We start from the raw sequence: 7,661 nt of genomic DNA, 5'->3' as shown, positions 1-7,661 counted from the left end.
ATTCTGGTTTTTATCACACTCACATTACTAGACTCATTATTAACACAGCTATCAACTCTGGACACCATCAAAGTTGCTTTCTAGCGGGGGCTAATTTGAAATAGTCATCAAGCTAGTGGAGTTCCTAAAATGCGCATCAACGCATAAAGCGCTAACACTAGACTCTATAAAAACATTAGAAATGCACACATGATAATTACACAGTCACAAATGTAATACATTATTACATTTAATTAAATGTAATACATTATTACAGTAATATTATTAATATTATCCAGTGTAATAGATCATGTTATTGATATGTTTATATGGGTACATATTCTACTTACAGTTATCTTGTTATTTGTATTTTCATGCAAAGAAATAGCAGTGTTCTTGAGTCACCATTTCTGCAGTGTAATTTTCATATATGTTTCCCAGCTCCCTCGAGGGGAGGTGGCTCACCCATAGCGACAGTCCCTGTGGCTTGCAAGCGCTCAAAACGCTGTTATTCCTAAAGGATTTCACTCTGGAAGGTAGGAGGGGCTGATTGTCATGGAGTTTGGTAAGAGTAGTAGCAGCAATCGTGGGAGCATTAAGATTGAGTCATCCACTTCCAAGTATTATCAACTGTTTGGTTTATTGGCCTTGCAAAAGTCAGGTAGAGGATTGCAAATCTAAAGGCGGTGACGTTGTTAACAAAGTGGTCTCACTCACTTCGAGGCAGATCCTGAAAGCTGTTTTCATCAAGCTGTACAGGGAATGCAAAATGAGCCAGCACGTTCGAACCCATTTAGCCAGTCAGGAAGGTAAGCAGACCCCAGAAAATAAATTTTAAACTTCTCAAAGGATTAGGATTAAGCTAACATTGGATTATGAGGTTGACTATTAGGACACAGTTATCGATAGGGCTGGGATACTTACAGGCAGCAGCACAAACTTTACGTTAAGAAAGAAATTGCAAAAGTGAACAAGGGGAAGAGATAAGAAATAGGAAATTCAGAGTTTGCAAGCCCAGATGCTTACCGGGGGCAAGCGGGACACGGCAATGAGGGTAGGCTGGCCAAAGGCAGTGAGTGGGAGGGCTGTGAATGCAGAGGGATCGGCCCTGCTGCCAGTGTCCAACAGCATGAGCACAGACCTACCTGCAGAAGAAACAGTGCATCTGAGGCTTGCCTCAAGGTCCTCCAGGCAGAAGGGGAAGGGGGAGTGGGAGGGAAAACATTAGCTTTCAGTGGATAGTTCTTGAGGCTGGTGAAGGGTACATAGATGTTACTGTCCCCCTAATCCCCACAATATGTGGGGATCTTTCTGTAAATTAAAAGTGAAAATCATTTAAAAAATATTCAAAAAAAAAGGTCTTTATAAAGACTGCTGATTTTCAGCCTCAGTTGTAATGGAAAAAAACACATAGAAATGGCCTTAGTGTCTAGTACCTAAATAGTAAATTCACTGCTGTTATTAATGAGAATGTCCCAAAGCCAACAGGGTCATGTGAGATGTGGGTGGCTTCTGTTTCTATGTCTCCAGTATTTAACCATAATTACATATCAAATTCAAAGTATGGGAGGACTAAGCCCTAAAATTTAATATCTGGACACTCCCCCCGCCATCCCACACATACTCCTCAGTCACAATCAAGCAAATAGATGCTGAGATGCTCTGGACAATCTTTTTACTATCCTCTTAGCCACACTTGAATTCTCAAAAGTCAAAATCAGGCCTTATTCATCTCTGGACACCTGAACCATAGTAGGACTTTAAATCTTTATTGAATTAACAAATCAGGTTTTGTACACTGTAAACTTCACTTGACAAATCATAGAAAGTCTATGTGTACCCAGAAAACAAATAATCTAATTTAAAATGGGCAGAAGACATGAACAGACATTTCTCCACAGAAGACATCCAGATGGCCAACAGACACACGAAAAGATGCTCAATATCACTCATCATCAGGGAAATGCAAATCAAAACCACAGTGAGATATCACCTCACACCTGTCCCTAAGAGGAACCCTCCTGCACTGTTGGTGGGGACGCAAACTGGTGCAGCCACTGTGGAAAACAGTATGGAGCTTCCTCAGAAAGTTAAAAATAAAACTACCCCATGAGCCACAAATCGCATAACTGAGTATCCCTCAAATACAAAAACACTAATTCAAAGGGATACCTGCGCCCTTGTGCTTGTAGCAGCAGTATCTACACTAGCCAAGATATAAAGGCAGTCCAGGTGTCCATCAACCGATGAATGGATACAGAAGATGTGATGTATATATACAATGGAATATTACTTAACCATGAAAAGAATGAAATCTTGTCATTTGCAACAACATGCATGGAACTAGAGGGTATAGCGCTAAGTTTGAAAGAAGTCAGTCAGAGAAAGACAAATACTGTATGATTTCATTCATATGTGGAATTTAAGAAACAAAACAAACAGCAAAGGAAAAAAGAAAGAGAAAAACAAACCAAGAAACAGACTCTTAACTATAGAGAACAAACTGGTGGTACCAGAAGGGAGGTGAGTTGGGGGATAGGGGAAATAAGAGGTGGAGATTAAAGGGTACACTTATCATGATGGAAAAAAACTAAACTAAACTAAACTAAAATAAAATAAAAGAAAAGAAAATAAAAGAAAATAAAAGAAAATAAAAAAGAAAGTCTAGGGAAGCCTGGGTGGCTCAGTGGTTGAGTATCTGCCTTCAGCTCAGGGCATGGTCCTGGGGTCCTGGGATCAAGTCCTGGATCATGCTCCCTACAGGGAGCCTGCTTCTCCCTCTGCCTCTGCCTCTGCCTCTCTCTCTCTGCCTCTCATGAATAAAGAAATAAAATCTTTTTTTAAAAGGGAAAGTCTACGTATAATAAATGAGTACAATGAAGTTATTGGGATAATTCAGAAAAAATTTAGCAAAATGTAAAGAGTGGCAAGTAATCGCAAACTAACTATATTCCCCCAGTTAAAAAAATAAAATGTGATTCTAAATATATTTAGTAAATAACTTTTTCTGGAATTGACTTCAAAGCAGCCCATTCCATTCCCCATTTCCCAAGGCTATCACGACTCTCTGGGAGTGGAATTGCAACAGACAATTTCCAGTCAAGTGCCAGAGACTTATATAACAGGGGGAGTCTGATGCCAGAAGTACAGCTATGGAGCCCTTCCCTCCCAGAGGCTCCTTGAACTCATGAGTGGCTGAAACCCTGGAGGGACTTTCCTTAAGGAATGACCCAACAATGTGGAGGGGAATATACTTTGGACATGGGCACAATCTTGCTCTACATGTGGAGTTAATTGGAGATTGATAGGTGGGGTCATAGGTACAGGTGGAAGGAAAGGCCCTTGATATGAAGACTGGGGAGGCCTGTAGGTCCACAGCATCTAACAAGCTCTCAAACTGGGCTCCTTAAATTTAGGTGGACACATATAGGAGAGAGATATTAGCTAAACCTAATGGAACCCAACCAGGAGGTAACTCAAAACACCGTCACCACGGCAAGCAGGTCACATTCATATCCTGTAGCACCATGTCCTCTTTCTTCACTCCTTCAAAATGATAAAGCCAGTCCCCTTCACAGAAAGCACACGAGTCACCAAGGCATTTCCCTCTGATTAGGAGTCACTAGAAATGTTCATCTTTCCACTCCTTGGATCAGCCTGATTTGGTGACAGCACAAATGACAGAATAATTCAGTTGTGACAGGAGTACCACAAGGGGACACGCTTGTCAATGGGCCCATCTGTCTGCTGTCATTCTCCATCACCTCAAATGCTTAAGAGAATAGCCTGCTACTGAAAGTGTTGCAAGAGGAAGGAGCCGCACTCGTCCCCATTCCGAATGGGGTGCAGGAAGATCCTGAGTAATGGACAGTGCTTTAGTAGAAAGCACGGTCGTCGGAAGCACAAGTGACGAATCTAGAACTTCAAGCTCTCGAGGTGATCACATCCTCTCCCCTTTCTTACGCTCTAGAATTAGTCTCAGAAAAACAAGAAGAGATTATGATGTCCTACCCTTATTTCACAAGTGTTCAGTGATGAAGGTCCTGTAGAGACAACAATGGGCTGGATATTAGAGGGAACATAAGACAGTTCTAAAATTCGTGATTTCTGAATGAACTTAATGGCTGGTTAAGAAGAGCTACACACTCATAAAAAGTTAAGTGATAAAATGATCCAAGTTCTAGCTAATCACAGAGCCCCACAAGTTCCGTTTAGGATCTAGAACAATTTAGAATTTAGAACGAGTGGAACAGATGTTAGTTAGTATCACGTGACTCCTGTTGACACACCAAATCCTACCTCTCTGAAATCCAACACTAACGTCTGGCCCTCCATGGTTGCATTTCTTATGTGTTATTCTGGTCTCCTCAGCCCAACTGTGAGGCCTCTGGGGGTAGCACCCATCTCCCACATGCTACATAGACGTCTTGGCGGGGTTGAGTGGCCGGTAGCACCAGGAGAAGCCTCTGCTCATGGATCCCTGCTGTGTTCTTTTATTAACTCCCTGGTTTCCCTTCCCAGACAGCTTAACACACTTCCCCGCGGTCATGTAGTATCGTCCCTGCTAAAATATAAGTCCTACAAGGGGAGGAGATGGGTCTATTTGGGGACAGTTATTGAAAGTTGAGAGTTTGTAGAGTTCTACCAAGATACAGAGTTACCAAAAAAATTAAAGGGAACAAATAGAAAATGAAAAGAAAATAGGAAAAGTCCTAACCTATCTCATAGTTTTGCAGGCGATATTATTGCCCATACCTAGTTTGCTCTTGTCCACCTGAGGTGTTCTTGTTTCCTGCCATCTGGAAAGCCATGGGCCGGAGACGTCATCCTCAGCGCTGCCAACAGCCTGCAGCAGCAGCAGCCCCGAGACCCGAGCTGACCGATGAGTGACTTCTACCCCCCATCCACGAGCAGCTTCTCCACTTCCCTGTTTCTCAGCTGCACCCAAATACACAGAAGCACCCTCCAGAGAAACACCCAGATGCCTCCCAACCCGAAATGGAGCCATGGCTGGTGAAACCACGATTGTCTCAGTCTCTGTGGAGACAAAATGCAAAAAATCAGAAGGTGGGAGAGGCCCATATAGTTTTATGGATACGCAGCGATTTGTTCTAGTACATATGCTGAGCCACCGGCTCCGCTAGACCGCTGAACCCTCTATACACTCCTTGCTTTGTTATCACTAAGTACTTTTGCAGCCTCAATATGACCAAACGTGTTGATGAGGGACTCAGTGCTGGGTCACACGGGGAGAAGCCCCTTTAGATTTTGGCTTGCCAGTGTGCAGGTAAAAAAGCTAAAGGCTGAAATAGGGTTGCTGTCTTTGCCTCTTTCCATCATGCCACGCCGAGTCTACAGACACACACGCCTGTGCGCACATGCACACGCACGTACACACACACACACACACAGGGTGCCAAGGCAGACCTCGGAGTGCCAGGTCTGGATTCCAAACAGCTGGAGCAGAAAGCAGCCGTTGGCAGGAGCAGACAATAACAAGAGACACAGTATTGGGTCCAGATTGACACACAGAGTTCTTGGCATGGCCACATTGCCACCCTTTTTCAGGGGAACTGGCACCCTTCCAGGCCTCCCCAGCCCTTTCTCACATGGCAAATCCTAGACCTTCTACGGAAAAGGAAAACTGATGGGTGAAGCCATTCGTTTCTGACTGTTTTCAAGCTATCAAATTATACCTTTTAGGTTAGGTCTGCGAATGAAATGCGTTTCCATATTAATAAGAACAGCGGTATGAAAGGAGTGGGGCCCATCTGCTCGCATGTTGTAACTTGAAGAGACCTTGAACATAATTATTCGAATGCTCTCATGTTACAGTTGAGGAAAATGCGTCTCAGGGAAGTTACATGACTTGACGAGGTCCCACTGCCCGTTCGTGGCAGGGTTCTTGCCCTGACTTCTAGGTAGCATTCTTTATTCTCTGCCCTGTGGCTTGTTTCACATCCATCATCAGCTCCCTGCAGGATCATCCTAACATCCAAATTACGATTTTTTGCAACGTATTCGTAGCTAAAGCCACATGCTGTGCTCTCACAAATACAGTTGCATATTCTGACCCAGCTGCAGGATCCATGCAGATGGCCTGGGGGCAGGGAGGTGGGGATGGGGGCCTAGAGATGGTTTGAGTGATCAGGAAGCAAGAGAGCAATAACTTTCTTGGGTTTGGGGGAGGGGGTGTTTGTTTTTTGGGTTTTTGTTTTGTTTTGTTTTGCTGAAAATCAACCAATCAATAAGTCTGTTCGATAGTGGTTGAGAGCTGATGACTTTGTAGTAAGGAAGACTGGATTTAAATCCCGGGCCCACTACTTAATAGTGGAGTGACCTTGGGCAGGTTCCTTACATCTTCTTAACCTGAGTTCCTACATCTGTAAAAAAAGACAAAAAATTGTAGCTTCCTCACTGAGTTCTTAGGGGGATTAAGTGAGATGAGCCACTGAAGGTTTTTAGCACATGCGAATTGTTCCTATTTACCTCATGAGTTTAATCTTTCATTTTTCTTTGATTCTGTTTTTTTTTTTTAAGATTTTATTTATTTATTCATAGAGACACAGAGAGAGAGGGAGAGAGGCAGAGACACAGGCAGAGGAAGAAGCAGGCTCCATGCAGGGAGCCTGACGTGGGACTCGATCCAGGGTCTCCAGGATCACACCCTGGGCTGCAGGCAGTGCTAAACCACTGTGACACCAGGGCTGCCCGTGATTCTGTTTTTTAATACCCCCATACAACTAGACCCATCATCCACCACGTGTCAACGCTGGACACTATCAAAATTGCTTTCTGGAGGTGGTTGGTTTGAAATAGTCTTGCTGGTGGAGTTCCTAAAATGTATATCAACACTTAGAAGGGACCTCAAACACTAGACTCTTTCAAAAGTGTTCTCCTACCATTTCTATTATCTATCCTCCCACATCCTCCTCCTCTTCCTCCTCCTCCTCCTCATCACCATCATCATCCTCATCTTCTTCCTCATTATCTCCTGGGTGGCCAGCAACCATGCAGAGGAAATCCACCTTCACAATGAGACTGGGCATGTTTATAGATTAGGAAGACACAAAGCTGCATAGTTTCTGAGGGTAGATATGGCAGGAACGCTTGAAGATCAGAAGAGTGAGTATTTTGTCTCCTAAATAAGCAAAGGGGAAACATTTCCAGATATTAGAATTGTTTCTTCTTCAACTCTCCCAAAAGTTGTTACCTGTAAAATGTGGGCTTTCTCTTTCTGAAAAATTCCCAGAGAAGACAATATCACCCCATTTCCCTTCTCACTTGTATTTTACATGGAAAGTACACAGTTGTAGGCTGGATCGTCTCAGCCATTAACTCTGCCAACTGCCTTAGTTCTTTTCTTTTTTTTCTTTATTTTTAAGATTCATCCATTTATTTTAGAAAGAGAGAACATGTGCTCGAGTGGGGGGAGGGGCAGAGAGAGAGGGAGAGAACAAAAATCTCAAGCAGAGTTCCCGTTGAACGCAGAGTCCAATGGGGTCATGGATCCCATGACCCTGAAATCATAACCTGAGTCGAAATCAAGAGCCAGATGCTCAACCAACCAACCACCCAGGCACCGCTACCTTAGTTCTTGAAATGGCAGATTCATAGCTGACAGACCCAAGCCTGCTTCTCTTTCTTTCAATCTCTCTGTCTCTCTTTTATCAAAATAGCTT

General features: G+C 43.4%; 1 long non-coding RNA gene across 1 annotated transcript; it reads right to left on the bottom strand.

Moving 5' to 3' along the window:
* Positions 1-344: 344 nt before the first annotated feature.
* Positions 345-4,162, bottom strand: LOC140624543 (uncharacterized). Its single transcript, XR_012024017.1, has 3 exons — positions 3,991-4,162; positions 1,006-1,124; positions 345-730 (listed from the first exon to the last, which is right to left on the bottom strand). It is a non-coding gene; the product is annotated as an uncharacterized lncRNA (long non-coding RNA).
* Between the last annotated feature and the right edge of the window lie 3,499 nt (positions 4,163-7,661).

Source organism: Canis lupus, chromosome 34 (assembly GCF_048164855.1).
Source record: "Canis lupus baileyi chromosome 34, mCanLup2.hap1, whole genome shotgun sequence".
In the NCBI taxonomy this organism is placed as follows: domain Eukaryota; kingdom Metazoa; phylum Chordata; class Mammalia; order Carnivora; family Canidae; genus Canis; species Canis lupus.
The sequence above is the reverse complement of the archived record's forward strand: the minus strand, read 5'-3'. Positions and strand labels throughout refer to the sequence as shown.